Raw genomic sequence first — 8,712 nt, 5'->3', positions numbered from 1 at the left:
CTAAATTGATTCTTGGTTTTTCACAAATTAACAGAAATTAGCACTAACCACAAAATGCAAATAAACACAGAATGCGAGTAAAGACAAAATTGTAAAAGAAAGGTGCTCAAGAATTTTTATTCTGGTTCATTTGCGGGTCCACTTTGAACTACATTCAGGCCTCCCAACTGACTTTGCAGATTTTTTCACTATAAAAAATGTATGTTTCATTACAACCACACTTCCAATAGACCTAGTAAGAACTTATTTCTTGAACGCGTTGAGCCTACAAGCTTAGTTTGAACACTCTAAAAACCTACTAGGATACCACATTGTTCACGAATCTGGCCCCAGCCGAAACTATCTCTCGATTCAAGACTTCCTTCCTCGTGAAGACTACCAATTCTCTACTATGATGATATCAACACACCACGAGAATTATCCTTGAATAACATAAAATTTATTGAGTTACTTTGCACAATAAATGTGCGGATAAAGACTTTGAATTTGGCTCTACAACCCTTGACATAATTCTCACGAACAACCCTAAAACTAGATGTGAAGATTAAGCAAGGTTTTTCAAATGAATGAAAACTTTCAGCACTTTTGGAAAAGAAAATTTCTTTTTTCTCTCTTATAAAACAATGCAAGAAAAAACTTCTCAAAGATCAACAAGATAGCTTTGACAATTAAGCTCTAAGAATCTTGAGTTTTTCTCTCTTTCTCTGAACTGAAAATTCGAAAATTGTTTTCTAAAAAATCTATGTGTTTTGTTTAAAATAACAACTTTTGTATATAACTCAGTCTAACTGATATTAATTGATTATATATCTGGTTATTTGATTAATGTGTTTATTAAAATAGTTTGTTAAGGCTTTATTGATTATTAACCTTCTTAATCGATTAATAAGCCTGGAATCCTGGGAGGTTGGCTGCTATAACTCCTTTTCATCGATTATACCTTTCCTTAATCGATTAACATATTTCAATAATATTTAATCGATTATCAATTGAGTTAGTCGATTAGTATGTGTGAAAATGGTTTTTCCTAAATGTATGGTAAACATTCTATATGATGAAAAAACATGCAACTCATGATTTTTGAAATGATTGATTCCTTTATGCACAAAACCATGTAGGCCTAGTGCAAATGCATGAATCTTACTTATCATATATATATATATATACTTAGATGTGATGCCTCAACCTATATGATTTTCATTTTAGACTTTATGTGAGACTTCCATCTTTGGTTTACCTAACCTAAACTAAATACTAGGCAATCACCTTAGGACTCTAGAATGTAAAAGCAATCCTAAGTTCTACGACGGTGCCCTTGAGTTTTCGGTATGTTGTTTGTGGTGATGTCCAAGTCTTCAAGCTTCCATTTAACTCCTTGTCTTATCAAAACTAAGTAGGTCAATCATGATGGCATCCTTTGTCTATTTTCCATTTTAATCGCCCCTTTTTGGTGATGACAAACTCTGAAACAAATCATCTATTTGATGGCTTAATGTTGGACAGAATGTGCTTGCAATGGTTCAATCAGTATGAATTGCTCCCCCTCACTTCGCTATCCCCCTCAAATTATGTAGGAGGTGACTCAAGGGTAGGATTTCATGATTATAGACGGAAGCTCAGTGCAAAACAACTCAACAAACACCTTCTCCCCCTTTTGGTATGATAAATATGTATGATATTAATAACCAAAAGCAAGAAAAGATATACACAAAGTTTATTGGCCTTAATCGATTAAGTAATCAAGGATAATCGATTAAGCAGTCTAAAAATAATTGAACAAGTGCACAATGTTTATCATTAATCGATTATTTTCATGGAGTTAATCGATTATTCATATAAGGACAGATTATGACATAAATTAATTGTGAGATTTATCTATAAATTAATAACAAAGTTTACAAGACATTGCAAAATGAGTGCATCAAGTACATAGGTAGTTCAGCAGAAACAATAAAATACAACCAACACCAAAATACAGTCTCAAAAGCAAACACATACACCCTAGACTGTAACTGTTGGAACTCAGCTGCCATAGAGTCTCTCAAGGACTGAAAATGACCATCAATTCTCGTATTTAGGCGCAAATCCATAGCATCCACGCGTGAAAGCCTAAATGATGGTACCTGAGGTTCAACATGGTCTTCATTCGGTAAGTTTTCATTGATGTTGGCATTATGATCCTCTTGATATTTCCATACTTGTATATGTCCATCTTGTGAAGAAGATTGTCACCTACGAGGTGCTCTCAGGAGTTTGTGGTCATTATGTCCACATCTGACGTTTCGATTTCCTTGTAATCAATGACATGGGAGATGAAAATCCCATAGGCAAGCAACCTAGATGAAGACGAAGCTATGCCATTCACAACTTTCAAGATTTCCGAAGGCCAATTTATAGCAATGCCTTCCCTTATGGTGAATATGAGCTTGAGATCATTGATATTGTAGGGTGAGCATGGTTTGTATTCCTTTGAACTAAAATATACGCAATTCGGTAATGTAAGAGCTGGTTTTCAATGGATAACGACTCAACTTTGGTCAATTCTCGTTTTACAAAAAAGTAATGCCCTCTTAGGCATGATTTGTACATCTCAACAATATCAAATGAGTCCCACGACTTATTGTTCCAATCTCCTAACATTGGTTCATCACTTGAAACTGATATAGTACTGTTGTTAATCAGTTATTTGTAGTAGTTAATCGATTAACCAACTGAAAAATTTCAAAAGTTTTAAACTTTTGATCCCACGTAATCAATTAAGTAACACGATAATCGGTTAAACAACTTAAAATTTTCAGATTATCAAAAAATAATTGGCCCAAGTAATCGTTTAATACGTCCGTTAATCGATTAAAAAACAAAATGAATATTTATTCGGGTTACTGGAACTCGAATTAATCGATTAATACATAGAATAATTGATTATTGACAGAACTATCTTAGATTTCATTGCATTTTGTAGAACTCTAGAGTATGCAAAAGTGTTATTCCTAAGATACTAACCTAAAGGCTTTTGACACACTAAGGAAGCATAAAAATATTCATGAAGATAGGTTAAGCAAGAAAGCACGCCTTTATAACATATATCACTTATAAGCATATATTCAAGATTAAGAAAAAGCACATAACTTCCCTAAAGCAAGTTAGTTTAGATATGTTTCATGAAGTACGTCAAGTTCTCTATGTATTACAAAGTACATATCCTGTGGAAGGGGCTTAGTGAAAAGATCTGTCAAATGCTTTGAGGTTTCAACAAATTCAAGTATGCAGTCACCTATTTGCACATGATCTCTTAAAAAGTGATGCCTAATCTCTATATGCTTCGTTCTAGAATTTAGAATGGGGTTCTTGGATAGATTTATGACACTTTTATTATCGCATTTTATTGGAACTTTTCCAAGTTTTAATCCAAAGTCTAATAGTTGTTGCCTCACTCATAATATCTTAGCGCAAAATACGCTATTGGCAATATATTACGCTTCAGCGCTAGACAAAGCAACACCTGCTTGCTTCTTACTATGCTATGATACTAAGGAGCTGCCCAAGAGATGACAAGTTCCACTAGTACTTTTCCAGTCCAACTTGCATCCCACAAAGTCAGAATCAGAGTATCCTATTAGAGATAGCGAAACACCCCTAGGATACCATAAACCCATAGACAATGTTCCTTTAAGATACTTCATAACACGTTTTACAACACTAAAGTGAGATTCCTTAGGTGAGGCTTCGTATCTCGCACACATACATACACTGAACATTTTATCGGGGCGACTAGTAGTTAGATACAACAATGAACCAATTATCCCATGATATTTTGTTACCTATATTGCTTTACCTTTTTCATCCTTGTCGAGATAGCAGGATAATGTCATGGGTGTTGTAGCTTCGTTAAACTTATCTATCTCAAACTTTTGCAAAAGTTCCTTGCAATATTTTGTCTGATGAATTAATATTATGTTGTTCATCTGCTTTATTTGTAATCCTAGAAAGAATGTCAACTCTCCCAGCATCGACATTTCAAACTCGCCTTTCATTAGATCAGAAAATTATTTACAAAATAAATTGTTAGTAGCACCAAAAATTATATCATCTACGTAAATCTGTAATAACAATACATTATTTTCTGATTTTCTGATTTTAATCTGTACTATAATCTATACTCCATCTATCATACCAAGCTCTAGGATCTTGTTTTAGACCATATAATGCCTTTTGGAGTTCGAATACATGATTAGGGAATTTATGGTTTTCAAAAAAGTGTTGGGTACTAGTGATGTAAGATTACACCTAGAGGGGGTGAATAAGTGTAGCGAATCACTTAATCCCGCTTTTCTGATATTTGTGCAGAATACAAAGTTGTTGTAGTTAATCGATTATCAACAGGGTTAATTGATTGAGCAGTCGTGTTAATTGATTATAATCAGTACATTAATCGATTATACTGGTTGTTACTCGTTGAAAAACAGTTTTCTTGCTTTGCAAAACAATGATGAACCTAGATCTTTACTAACTCAATATTGTTTCGTGATTATCAGCATACTAACAACAATTAACAATTAATCACATAATGCAATTTCAACACAGAAAGCAATGAAGACAAAATTTTAAAGAGATAGGGAAAGAGAAAATTGTGGTAGAGGATTTTATCCTGGTTCATTCGTGGGTCCATTTGGAAACTACATCCACGCCTCTGGTTGATCTGGGATATTTTTCTTCACTATTAGAAATGTAATTCAGTTACAAACACACTTCCAAAATTCCTAGACAGAAACTTCCTTCTTGAAACCGTTGAGCCACCATGCTCGGTTTGACCTCTATCTACACCTACTTCGATACCACACCGTTCGCACAATCTGGCCCCAACCGACACTCTTTACTCGAACAAAAACTCCCTGTCTTGTGAAGATCCCTAATTCTCAACTTGTGATGATACCACACACCACGAGAATTGTCCACAACTTTACTTAATTTTGTCGAGTTGCTTTGCATACAAGATTGTGCGAACAACGACAATTAAATCGACTCTTCTATGACCCTTGATAGAATGATCTCACAAACAGCCCTAAGGACTAAGTGTAGAAATCATGCAAGGTATTTCGACTGGATGAATAATGTTGGGACATTGAAATGACTCTCTTTCTTTTGTCTCTTTTCACTCATGAAAAAGTTTGCAAGAAAAACTTCAAAGACTCAATACACTAGCTTTGAAAACTTTAGCACCACGAATCCTTGTTTTTATTTTCTCTCAATAATTTTTTATACTCAATGAAAGTTTGAAAAGCATTGCTTCAAAACTGATTAAATTTTGTTGCAAAATAATAAAATTAGTTGATAACTGACACAACTGAGATTAATCGATTAAATTGTCATGTTAATCGATTAACGGGTTTCTTGAAAACAGAACTTCAATTATAAATTAATTGATTAAAAGCTTACTTAATCAATTAATAAGAAGAAATCCTGTGAGATTATGACTTTCCTTAATCGATAAGGATTTCACCAGGACTTCATCGATTAAAATCGTTAAAAATGGTTTTTCTAATTTAAATGGTAAACATCATGTATGATGAATGATCATGCAAAAATGATATTAGAGATGATTAAACCTTTATGCATAAAACCAAGTATGCTAAATGCAAATGCAAGAATTCTATGACGATGACTTTGAGTTCTTGGTATGTTGTTTGTTGACATATCGAAGTCTTCAAGCTTCCATGTAAGACTTTGTCTTCATCAAAACTTCGTAGGTTGGTTATAATGGCATCCTTTTACTATTTACCATTTCAATCTCCCCCCTTTTGATGATGACAAACACTGAAACAATTCCTTTGTTTGATGACTTGAAGCTAGACAACATGTTTGCATAGGGTTGAATCAGAATGTGCTGCTCCCCCTCAGTTTATTCTACCACTCAAACCATGTAATAGGTAATGCTAGGGTAGCAACATTATTACTTTGCGGAAGCTCATTTCAATCTGCAAAACAACTCAAACAACACATTTCTCCCCTTTTGGCATGATAAAAATGATATGGCAGATTATGATATTAAAATCCCAAACTAAGGAAAGATATACATAGTTTACTGGTCTTAATCGATTAATTAATCAAGGATAATCGATTAAGCAGTCTAAGAAAAAAATTGAACAAGTGCATAGAGTTTAACATTAATCAATTATGGAATGGAGTTAATCAATTATGTATGAATAAAAACATATTATGACAAAATTGATTGCAAGATTTATCTAGTTGTGTAAGTTCAACATAAGTTCCATAGAATGATCAAAGATAACGATTTTGAAATATTCAGAGCATATAAATCATTCCACATTAGATATACACATTTAATAACATCAAAGGATAGTGCAACAACTTGTAAACATAATCTAAATTAGCAACAATATTTTACAAACCATAAGCGTAAGTGCAATAAACGAGTACATATTGTTCAATAGAATGAACATCAAAATACAACCATAACATAGTGAACATCAAAATATAATCACCAAAGCATAACACACAACACCCTAGATACACACTAGACAATCCCATCTAGGTTAATCTTGTGTAGGTGGTGATGGGGATGAGCCACAAGTAGCACGCACGATGAAAATGATGCATTCTAGATTTTTGGATAGTATCTGCTGCTGCTGCTGAAATTCAGCAGCCATGGAATCCCCGATCGTCTGAGGATGTCTATCAATACGCGCATTAAGGCGTTTTTCCATAACATCTAGGTGAACAAGCCCAAAGGATGGTTCTCGAGTCTCAGAAAATGCCTTGGTAGGTGGTTGCTCAAGGATAGACTTACTAGGATTTGCAGCATTATTTTAAGTTGGCATATCCTCATTCCCTCTAGTAGTATGATATTTTTGATATTTCCATCCATTATCGTATTTATAGATCCCCATTTTGTGAATCAGATTATCACCAACAAGATTCTCTCTGGAGTTAGTCATGATAGTGTCCACATGCGTGGTGTCAATCTCGTAGTAGTCAATGATACAAGAGATGAATATCCCATATGCGAGCAATCTCGATGAAGATGAAGCTATGTGATAAGTGCAAAAAGTATACACTTTTCTCCATCATTTTATGGCACTTATTTAGAAAATCAACTTAAATTAACACTTTTTAGGAAATTTAATGATTAAATCAATTATCCTTTGCATGATTAAACAAATTAGTTCTTTATTAATTCTTGTCCAAGTTTTCTTTGAGTTTTGTAGGAAATTGAATATTAAAGAATAAATTCAAAGATGGACTAGAATTCAAGCCAAAATTCAAGACAAAAGCTCAAAATGAATTGCTAAAAATAATCAAGTTAAAGCATAGCATGCTACGTGCTTAATTTTTGTTACTTAGCCTTGAAGAAAGGTGGCTTACTTCGTCTTGAAGAAACCTAATTTAAGGTAGGCCAAGCAACTTGCAAAAATCAAATGCTTACCTTAACTTAAAGAAAACAGCCCAAGACTGCCAAGCAACCAACAAAAATCAAGTAACAAATCAATGGAAAAAAGGTTGCTTCACCATGAAGAAATCAAGCACAAAGTTGCCCAGCCAAGCCAAGTACCAAGCACCATGCCAGGTTAGCCAAGCACCAGGCCAGGTCAGCCAAGCACCAAGCACCAGGCTAGGTCAGCCAAGCACCAGGCTAGGTCAGCCAAGCACCAGGCTAGGTCAGCCAAGCACCAGGCTAGGTCAGCCAAGCACCAGGCTAGGTCAGCCAAGCACCAGGCTAGGTCAGCCAAGCACCAGGCTAGGTCAGCCAAGCACCAGGCTAGGTCAGCCAAGCACCAGGCTAGGTCAGCCAAGCACCAAGCACCAGGCCAAGTCAGCTAAGCTACTGCAACAGGCAACTGAGCGTGGAACCAGGTCAACTAAGCTGTTGAACAAGCAACTTAGCGGTCCAACCAAGTAGCTTAGTGGGGAACCAGGTGTGCTAAGCTGTTGAAACAGGCAGCTTAGCGGGGAACCAGGTGTGTTAAGCGGCTAGCGCACCAGAAAAAATGATTTCTAGGTTAACTCATAGAGCATCTTACTCTTTTTTGCTTAAAGGCCAAGAACATCACCTCATGGATGACATAAGGCTCTGACAAGAAGGAGGAGGTGTCATCATGCATGTAACTTAGCCTACCATAGGGGTCAAGTAGGGGCCAAAGTGGCTCTTCATAGGGGCCAATGGTGAGCAGCTTAGATGCCAAACAGGGCAGCTGAGCGCCCAACACTTTGGCCTATAAAAAGGCATGAAATTCTCATTTGTTACACATTGTACATTCATTCTTAATTCTTTTGAACAAGGTTATGTAATTTCTATTTCTTCTTAATTTACAAAAGTTTGGATTTTAATCATTCAAGTTGGTGCTTTGGTTAATATTATTTGTTTGAGAAGTACATAATGCTCTTTTTAGATTGAACACCTAAAAAATAATTTCAAGTCATAAAAATTACTTGTCTCAAATACTTAACAAATAAACTAAGAAGTAGTTGTACAACTTCAATATTAGAGTATCCAAGGATTAGGGTGTGACAACCTAGTCTCTTGTGGACGTAATATTGTTTAGTAATAAATATAAGTGATTTTATCGTTCTACCATTTTAGGACATACACTAAAAGGAGGTTTTTAGAACTTGGTGTTTGGAGTTAATCAAAGTAAAACATAAGAACTTGTCTAAGTAGTTCAAACTCAAAAGAAGATAAGAAATATATTTTCC

The sequence above is a fragment of the Lupinus angustifolius genome, unplaced genomic scaffold, assembly GCF_001865875.1.
Source record: "Lupinus angustifolius cultivar Tanjil unplaced genomic scaffold, LupAngTanjil_v1.0 Scaffold_337, whole genome shotgun sequence".
NCBI classification, from domain to species: Eukaryota; Viridiplantae; Streptophyta; class Magnoliopsida; order Fabales; family Fabaceae; genus Lupinus; species Lupinus angustifolius.
The sequence above is the reverse complement of the archived record's forward strand: the minus strand, read 5'-3'. Positions refer to the sequence as shown.